The sequence below is a fragment of the Colobus angolensis genome, unplaced genomic scaffold, assembly GCF_000951035.1.
Source record: "Colobus angolensis palliatus isolate OR3802 unplaced genomic scaffold, Cang.pa_1.0 Scaffold15, whole genome shotgun sequence".
Taxonomy (NCBI): Eukaryota; Metazoa; Chordata; class Mammalia; order Primates; family Cercopithecidae; genus Colobus; species Colobus angolensis.
Genome location: NW_012114599.1, coordinates 14,377,480 through 14,388,300, shown reverse-complemented (window position 1 = coordinate 14,388,300; position 10,821 = coordinate 14,377,480).

The window sequence follows — 10,821 nt, the reverse complement described above, 5'->3', positions numbered from 1 at the left end:
GCACACAGATTAGTACCATATCTTTGCAATTATGAACTGTGGTGCAATAAACATATGTGTGCAGGTGTCTTTTTGAGATAACTTATTTTCCTTTGGATAGATATCCAGTAGTGGGATTCCTGGATTGAATGGTAGATCTATTTTTATTTCTTTAAGAAATCTTCAGACTGTTTTCTATAGAGGTTTTACTACTTTACACTTCCACCAGTGGTGTAGAAGCATTTCCTTTTTCACCACATCCACGCCAACATCTAATGTTCTTTGACTTTTTAATAATGGCCATTCTGGCTGGGGTAAGGTGGTATTTAATTGGGATTTTAATTTGCATTTCCCTGATGATCAGTGATGTTGACAAAATGTGTTCATATGTTTGTTGATCATTTGTATATCTTCTTTTGAGAAATGTTTATTTATGTCATTTTCCTACTTCTTGATGGCATTATATTTTTCTTGCTGATTTGTTTGACTTTATTGTGGACTCTGGATATTAGTCTTTTGTCAAATACATAGTTTGCACATATTTTCTCCCATTCTGTTGTTTGTCTGTTTATAATCATGATTACTTCTTTTGCTGTACAGAAGCTTTTTAGTTTAATTGGGTCTACTTATTTATTTTTTGTTGTGTTGTATTTTGCTTTTAGGGTCTTAGTAAAAAACTCTTTGCCTAGGTCAATGTTTTAAAAGCGTTTTTCCTAGGCTGTCTTCTAGAATTACTATGTTTTCAGATCTTAGATTTAAGTCTTTGATCTATCTTGAGTTGCCTTTTGAATAAGATGCCATATAGGGATTCAGTTTTATTCTTCTACATGTGGCTACCATTTTCCCCAGTGCCATTTACTAAATAGGGTGTCCTTTCCCCAATTTATGTTTTTGTATGCTTAAAGATCAGTTAGTTGTAAGTATTTGGCTTTATATCTGAGTTCTCTATTCTGTTCCCTTGGTCTATGTGTCTACTTTTATACCGGTGCCATGCTGTTTTGGTAATTATAGTCTTTCAGTATGATTTGAAGTCAAGAAATATGATGCCTCCAGATTTGTTATTTTTGTTTAGGATTTCTTTGGTTATTTGGTTATTTGGGTTCTTTGGTTATTTTTATTGAATTATGCGAAAAATGATGTTGATATTTTGATAAGAATGGCGTTGAATGTGTAGATTGTTCTGGGCAGTATTGTCATTTTCATGATATCGATTATTCCAATCTAGTAGTATGGAATGTGCTTCTATTTGTGTCACCTATGATTTTTTTTTTTCAGCACCATTTTGTATTTCTCCTTGAAGAGATCTTTTACTTCTTTGGTTAAGAATATTTCTAGGTGTTTTTTAGAGCTATTGTAAAAGAGATTGAGTTATTGATTTGATTCTCAGCTTGGTTAGTGTTGGCGTATAGCAGTGATACTGATTCATGTACATTCATTTTTTTAACCTGAGAGTTTACTGAATTTATATATCAAATCTAGGAACATTTTGGAGTAGTCTTGAGGGTTTTCTAGGTATATAATTATATCATCAGTGAATAGTGATAGTTTGACTTCCTCTTTTCCAATTTGAATGGCCTTTATTTATTTCTCTTGCCTGACTGCTCGGTCTAGGACTTCCAGTACTATGTTGAATGGAAGTGGTAAAAGTGAACATCCTTATCTTCTTCCAGTTCTGAGGGTGAATGCTTTCAATGTTTTCCCATTCAGTATGATGTTGTGTGTTTGTCAGGCAATGTTTTTATTATTTTGAGGTAGAATCTGTCTATGCATAGTTTTTTATAGGCTTTTGTCATAAAGGGATGCGAAATTGTATCAAATGCTTTCTGTGCATCTACTGAGATAATTATATGGTTTTGGTTTTTAATTCTGTTTATGTGATGTATCACATTTGTTGACTTGCATATGTTAATCTATCTCTGCATCCCTGAAATAAAACCTAATTGTTTATGGTATATTATCTTTTTGATGTGCTCTTGGATTTGGTTAGCTAATATTTTGATGAGGATTTTTGCATCTATGTTCATCAGGGATATTGGTCAATAGAGTTTTGTTGTTGTTGTTGTTGTTATGTCATTTCCTGGTTTTGGTATCAGGGTGATACTGGCTTCATAGAATGACTTAGGGAGGATTACCTATTTCTCAATCTTTTGGAATAGTAGGATTAGTATAAATTCTTTGACTGTCTTACAGAATTCAGTTGTGAATCCGTCTGGCCCTGGGCTTTTTTTGTTGTTGGCAATTTTATTATTACTGATTCACTCACTGCTTGTTATTGATCAGTTCAGGGTTTCTATTTCTTTCTGATTTAATCTAGTAGGGTTGTATGTTTGCAGGAATTTATCCATTTCATCTAGATTTTCTAGCTTGTTTTCATAGAGGTGTTCACAGTAGTCTCACATGATCTTTTGTCTTTCTGTGCTGTCATTTGTAACATCTCCATTTTTGTTTACAATTGAGATTGTTTTCATCTTTCTTCTTAATCAAGCTAATCATTGATCAATTTATCTTTTCAAAGAACCAACTTTTTGTTTCATTTATCTTTTGTCTTTTTTGTTTCAATTTCATTTAGTTCTACTCTGATCTTTGTTGTTTCTTTTCTTCTGGTAGCTTTGGGTTTGATTTGTTTTTTGTTTCTCTAGTTCTTTGAGATGTGACCTTAGGTTGTAAATTTGTAATCTTTCAGACTATTTGATGTAGTCAATTAGTGCTATAAACTTTGCTCTTAGCAATGCTTTTCCTGTATCTCAGAACTTTGATGCCTTCTGTCACTATCGTGATTCATTTCAGAGAAATTTTTAATTTCCATGTTGATTTTATTATTAACCCAAAAATGGTTCATGAGCAGATTAATTTCCATGTGTTACTGTAGTTTTGTGATTCCCTTTGAAGCTGATTTCTAGTTTTACTTTGCTATGGTCTAAGAAATACTTGATATGATTATTAGAATTTATTTAGACTTGTTTTGTGGCCTATCATATGGTCTACTTGGAGAATGTTCCATGTGCTGATGAGAAGGATGCATATTCTGCAGTTCTGGGGTAGAATGTTTTGTAAATATCTGCTAGGTCCATTTTTTCTAGAGTGTAGTTTACGTTCATTGTTTCTTTGTTGACTTTTTGTCTCAATGATCTGCCTAGTGCTGTCAGTGGAGTGTTAAAATACCCACTATTATTGTGTTGCTGTCTATCTCATTTCTTAGGTCTAGTGGTAATTATTTTATGAATCTGGGAGTGCCACAGTTAGGTACATAAGTATTTAAAATTGTAATATCTTCTCATTGGATTATTTTTTTCATTATATAATGACCTTTTGTGTGTGTGTGTGTTTTTGTTTGTTTTTTGTTTTTTTTACCACTGTTGCTTTTAAGTATGATTTATCTGACAAAAGAATAAGTACTCCTGCTTACTTTATGTGGAATATATTTTTCTACTCCCTTACTTTGAGCTTATATGAATCCTTATTTATTAGGTAAGTCTCTGGAAGACAGCAGATAATTAGATAATTGGTTTTTAATTTTTTTATCCATTCTCCCAATCTATATCTTTTAATTGGTACATTTAGGCCATTCACATTTAACATTGAGACATGAGGTAATGTTTCAGTCTTCATGTTGATTAGTACCTACTTTGTAGTCTTTGTTGTATTATTGTTTTATAGGCCCTGTGAATTTTATGCTTTCAAGACATTGTATTCTGGTGCATATCAACCTTTTGTTTCAATATTTGAAACTTTCAGCATTTCTCGTAGGGCTAGTCTGTTAGTAACAAATTCCCTCAGCATTTGTTTATCTAAAAATTATTTCTGCTTCATTTATGAAACTTAGTTTTGCTGGATACAAAGTTCTTGTTGACACTTTTTCTGTTGAAGGAAGCTAAAAATAGGACCCCAGTCCCTTCCGGCTTGTAAGGATTCTGCTGAGAAGTCTGCTGTTAGTCTGCTGGTTTTCCTTTATAGGTTACCTGATGCTTTTTTCTCACTGTTCTTTGAATACTTTTCTTCATGTTGACTTTAAATAGCCTGAAGGTTATATGCCTTGGTGATATACTTTTTGCAATGAATCCCAGAAGTTCTTTGAGCTTTTTGTACTTGGATATCTCTAGCAAGGCCAGAGAAGTTTTTCTCAATTATTCCTTTGAATAATTTTTCCAAACATTTTACCTTCACTTCTACCTCAGAAACACCAATTATTATTAGTTTTGGCCATTTTATATAATTCCTTCTTTCATGGAGATTTTGTTTATTTATTTAGATTCTTTTTTATTTTTGTTTGATTCGGTTAATTCAAAAGCCGTGTCTTTGAGCTTTGAAATCCTTTTTTCTACTTGATCTAGTCTGTTGTTAAAACTTTCCACTGAATTTTGTAATTCCCTAAATGTGTTATTCATTTCCAGAAGTTCTGATTGTTTTTCCTTTTTTTTTAAAAAAAAATCATTTCTTTAGAAAAGTTTTCATTCATGACTTGCTATTTTAAATGTCATTATGTTGTTTTTACCTTTCTCTTGTATCTCCTGAAGTAGTTTAATAATCAACCTTCTGAATTTTTTTATCTGATACTTCAAAGATTTCATCTTGCTTTGGATTCATTGCTAGAAAGCTAGTGTGATCTTTTGTGAAAGTCATAGAACCATGTTTTGTCATATTGCCAGAATTGTTATTCTGATTCCTTCTCACTTGGGTATTCTTATCATTGTTCTTGACTTTATTTTCAATGTGATTGTATTTGTTTTAATTTATTTTCTCCCTTAAGGATGTGACTTTAATGTTTATAGTTTATCATAGCCTAGCTTGGCTCTTGGTGTTTTCAGGAGTGAAGACTGTGTAAGTTTCTTGGTCATAGTGAGTCTTTGTATGATGGCTTTCTCAGAGGCTGGTTGTAGTAGCAATGTGCTCAGTGTATGAGTAAGTTCAGTATCTCCTATGAGGATGGAATGGCAGAGGTCTCTTGAAACTTACCTCATTCTCCTATGGTGTGCCTTTTTAAATGTATTTATATTTCCGCAGTATTTACTGGGTTGAATAGTTCAAGCCTTGAGCCAGTAGGTGGGGTGTTCTTACATAGAAATTGATTGTGGCTAAGGCATTTGGGTAAATGAAATACCCAGTGGTGGGCAGAGGTCCCAGCCTTGACAGAGGTGGTAGGGAGACCTCTCAGTGAAGCATACTGAGGTCTTATCATGGGGAGGAGTGGGAGCCACCTCAGCTCCCCTGCCAATTCAGCAGGAAAGTGATTCCCCCAGTTATACTCCCTGCTCCTTTCTATCTGCAGGAATGTTCATGTTTCAAGAAGAGAGGAACTGTGACTTTACATGTCATGCAAGCCTTAACCTGGATGGCACTCCACCTGTGGGGATGCAGTCACCCTGAGGTGTTCCAGAAAGGCTATCTATACATGCACCCAGGCTGAGCTCCCATGGAAGAAGCCCCAACTGTGCTAGCTGTGTCTGCAGGGGTGGATGGGGGGGAGGAAAGACCCCTTTACCAAGACCCTTCATGAGCACCAGGGCTACCTGACTATTGGGGTAGAGCTGCACACTTTCCCCACCGAGCCCAGCACTGCACCTGCGCCTCTGCTAAAATAAGCTTCCCAACAGAGGAAAGTTCTAGGACTCAAGGCCTGCTATCTGAATTCTTTTGTCCTATGGGGTGCTCCTGGATGAGATGTACTCCCCCTTTCCCAAGGAGTAGGAGTCCCTGAGAGCAAGACTAGTATAAATGCTGCTGCTCCTCTGAGTTTCACCACCGAGTGGGGACGCCATACTTCAGGCTAGTGCTGTGGAATGCCTGCAAGGGATCCAGTGATGTGATCTGTCATCAAATCTCCCAGTACTGAGTACTGGCACCAGCTCTGATGAGGGGTAGAATCATAAATGGCTTCTGTCCACCCCTGTTGGAGACTGGGAAAGCATGCAAGGCTCTTCCTGCTGCTTCTACCTTTATTTTCCCCAGCACTCCCTAAATCCTTTCCAGTACTGGGTAGGGTTAAGTCCTTCCTTTGTGGGCTGAATTGCCAGGTTTCCCCCTGGGAGTGTTTATCCTGCAGGCAGTTCCCTCTCACACTCTGAAAACTTAGTTTTCTGCCTGGCTTACGGTGTAGGTTGCAACCTGCTGCTTCTTTCAAAGGGTCTGTGATTTCTTTCAGTTTTCTTGTTAAGTTCCCGTGTTGCTTCCTCGAAAAAAGTTCACAGTGTGAATCTCTACATGCTATTTTGTCTTTCCAGGTGAGAAAGGCATGCTAACAATGCCTCCAATCTGCCATCCTGAAAAAAAAAATTCCTGTATTTTCTTTATCCAGTCCACTGTTAATGGGCATCTAGATTGATTCCAAGTCTTTGCTATTGTGAATAGTGCTTCAATAAACATATGAGTGCATGTGTCTTTTTGGTAGCTCTAAGTTGTTTGAGAAAGCTCCAAACTGCTTTCCAGAGTGGCTGAACTAATTTACATTCCCACCAATGGTGAATAAGCATTCCCTTTTCACCACAGCCTTGCCAACATCTGCTTTTTGGTGTTTTTTTTGTTTGTTTGTTTGTTTTTTTGACTTTTTAATAATAGCTATTCTGACTGGTGTGAGATAATATATCATTGTAGTTTTGACGTATTTCTTTCCATTTTGATTTGCAATCTCATGTTAGACAGGAGGTCTTCTTGTTTGTTTAATTTATCTCGCTCTGTATTCATTCCTCATTTTCTAACAAAATTTGTTTTGGCTCCACCAGTGTCCTGGCCACCATTCCAGGAATAAATCTTGTAGTGATATTTTGGATTTCTATTTCATTGTTGGGTCACTGATATTGCAATATTTAACCCATAGCTGGAGAAAAGTACGTTTTAGTGACTGGTCACCCCAGCTGTGTTTTGCTGTCCCATTTCTCTGTATCTCAAAATTGTCTTTGTTTGCCCCAAACGATGGTAAGCTGTAGCTTTGTACACCCCTTCAGGATCAGGGAATGCCACTCCAGTTCCTATCTTACAGAAAGGAGTCTCCTCTCACTCAGAATAAGAAGGAACACTTCGGGGATGACTCTCATTCTTGCATTAAGGTAGAAGTATCTGGAGAACTTTTAAAAAATTGATGCTCAGACTCCATATTCATTCTCCAGTCTTGTTTTTATAATTGCTTTAGAATGGGGACTATTAAGGGTAACTGAAAGTCACTGGTGATTCTAGTGCAGTCAGGATTGAAAAACAGTGGCCAGTTTGAGGCCTGAAGCACAGGGGATCTTGACTTTAGGCCCAACCATCATTTTGTATTTTGCTTTGTTCCTGTTCCACGGAGCAGAGCTGTTTACAGTAATGAACTATTGTTCAGTAAGCTGTCCTTTAGTCAGTGCTGAAGACACAGTTAGCGTTCATTAAATATTTGATTGTCAGCATCTTGAGGAAGCTGGCTCATTCCCATACTCCCTTGCAAAAATGTTACTAAGGTTCTCGTTCATGTGGCATTGTTTATTTACTGTCTGATGTGTACTAAACTCTATATTAAGAACAACAGACAGAATTGAAAAGCCTTTAAAATTAGAACGGGAAAAAGATAGACAATCAGGTAAACACAATAAAGTTGAATAAATATTTAAACCCTGGAAACAGTAACAAGACAATTGCAAGTGCTTTGTTAATCATGACTTGACAAAAACTAAAGAAAAAGGAGGTAAGCATGGGAAAATTGACAGTCAGGTACAAGGAAATAAAAACAATGTATTTAAAAATGGAAACTTGAGAAAGTACAAGAGGAATACATATAGTTTAGTTCAATTTGCTGGGAGCTTTGAATGCAGGCATGGGAAAGAACAAGGGAGAGTATTATGCCCCAATAAAGGGCTCAGACCTACAAGTACAAAGCACTTAAAGATTGTTGTGGAAAAGCAGACACAGAGAACATTTGAATCACTGGTTTCCATCACTCTTTTAATAGTAAAGATACATATTTCTAAGAAAATCTTGTGGGAAATTATAATACCTAAAACAAGTCAAGGCTGGGCATGGTGGCTCATGCCTGTAATCCTAGCACTTTGGGAAGCTAAGGCGAGCGGATTGCCTGAGCTCAGGAGTTCAAGACCAGCCTAGGCAACACGGTAAGACCCCGACTCTACTAAAATACAAAAAATCAGCGGGGCTGTTGGCATACGCCTGTAGTCCCAGCTACTCGGGAGGCTGAGGAAGGAGAACTGCTTGAATCTGGGAGGTGGAGGTTGTAGTGAGCCGACATCGTGCCATTGCACTGGGCAACAGAGCGAGGCTCCATCTCCCACATACCAAATAAAAGAAATAAAATAAAATAAAACAAGTCAAAACCAATGTGACCTGCTTTAAACCGGAAAGGTTGACACAAATTCTCTCCAGGACAAAACCTCCATGGAGGCTATACCAAAGAAGTCTCATGCTCACATGGAGACCAATTTGAAAGCTTCTGATATGGAGAAATCTGAAACTAATGATTTATCCAGCTTCCCATCAAAGTTCATTTTACTTGGTTTCCTGTAAATCCCTATATTATCATTCAGCAGTACCTTATGTATTTCTACTGCCATGTGATCCAAGGTTTGGGGTAGCTAATGCACAGTAAAACAATTACCATAAAACATTTTCTAATAGTTAGCATAACATTGACCTTCCTAGTGAGTAAGTACATTACTTAAAATATGTTTTCTGACTTATGAAAATAATTAGTCCCAAGTTTATTTTAAAAATATTTTTATAGGTCACATATTAATTTGTTTCCCAAAATATCTCATTGTACTATTTATCACATTATTACAATCCTTTTTCTCAAACGTTCTATATTGATGAACAATTGCTCATATATATATATAAAATATGTTGATAGGTACATATATGTTCTTATAAATGATACATATTTTAAAAATCCATTTCTGTGAATAGATCTATCATTTAGTCATAAAGGTCACATAAAATTAATTGTGCATGTTTTAAATGTATATAAAGTTTTAACTTTAATACCATAAATGGAAAAAACAAACTATAAAATATTTTAAAGACGTTTATTCTGAAACAATATGAGTGATCATGGTCTGAGGAAACAGAGTCTCAAAAAGTCCTGAGGAAGTATCCCCTAGGTGGTTGGGTTACATTATGCTTTTATATGTTTCTAGAGTACAGGAGTTGCAGGCAAAGAAAGACATATGCATAGATTTAACCAGAAAGGTGAGATATCTTGACATGGGAGCTTTCAGGTTATGGATGGATTCAGATATTCCTTAATTGGCAATTGTTTAAAATATTAAAGCTCTGTCTAAAAATTTGGAGTCAACAGAATGGAATCTTTACGATAAGGCAGCCTGTTAGCCAATATACTGGGTCAGAGTGACCTGCAGAAGTGAGTGGCCTAACTCTTGTCTGGTACCACCTTAAGTCATGTTTATATTTTGGTATCTTCTTGTCACAAATAATCTATTTTGTTAGTCTTTTGGTGTCTATTTTAACATTAACACTCATCAGTTTTCCTAAACTCCAAAAGAGAAGGAATATAACAAGGTATGTCCAATCTCCCTTCCCATCATGACCAGGAATTCAGTTTGTAAGGTATTTCTGGGATCCCTTTGGCCAAGAAGGGGTCTGTTCAGTCAGTGGGGACTTAGGATATTATTTTTAGTTTTCAATATAGTGGGAGGCATTTCTAAAGACTTTTCAGCTGATGAGAACTGACCCTCTATGTCAAAAGAAGAGGATAAACATCATAAATAGACTTAAAAGGAATATGTGCATTGCATATGCAGTTGGTGCAGGGAAAATAATACAAGCTCATGGTTATTTGCTGAAAATGTGATTAATAACCATGAAATTTAAAATTATCAAAGGTTATTGGGTCAAATTTGCAGTGTTTTCTCTGAAATCAAGCAATTCAAAAGCTTTATAGGAGGTAGGTATGTATTCAATCCTCTATAATGGATTTCAGATCTTTGATTCTGGGTAATCTGAACAATCACCACCTAAACTTCACTGGTCAGTACCAAGGAATATTCTGGAATTTATTCTCCCTTATTAAAAGTAAAGAGAGAGCAGTGGAAGAGAGACAATACATATGGGATAGGAAGGGGAGGTAGAAATGAAAGTAGAAAGGAAAGAAGGAAGGAAGGAAGAGAGGAAGGAAGGATGGTTTAAGAGCTCAGCTTCTTAAACCAAAACAAGAAATTTTTTTTTCCTGGTGTTGCCCCAAATGTGTCTGGCAGTTTTAATATATAAACTAAGCATGTAAACTTAAAATGGTTGTGTGAATTCCCCTAGAGAAAAAAAATACCATGAATGATGTGTCAAATATAATAAAAATAGAACTTTGTCATTCAGTCAGCCAAGGCCCAGAGGAAGTTAAATTACAGCAGCAGAAGAATGTATTGTTTCTGGCTGAGCAACATTTCTGATGATGCTAATTATCATCTTGAACACAGGCATGACTCAGTGGTAAAAGACTGGTGGAAAGGCTGCCAAGATCTGAGACTGTGTGTATACAGGCCCCTGGAATCTGACATGGTTGAAAGGTTTGCTCCTTCCAATTTGCTTTAGGCCATTTACATGACTGAATAGCAACAGAGTCCAAAAAAATATGTTTCACCCCTTACTTGATCATAGGATTACAAGAAGCACAATGCTCACTATTGTTTCCCTTACTCAAAGGTTGTATTGATTTAGATTTTTTTAAAAAAAGATAAATCTCTATCTGTGAATCTTCCACCTTAACTACTGTCCTTGAATTTATTTTGAAAAGCTAACTCTCTACTAGGTTAATATTTGAATGTGTACATGCAAGATTATAGAGGGGTCACTTGTTAAAACCTAAGGAGGCAGAATATAAATGAACTGAAGTAGGTCTTTACCATATTAGCATCT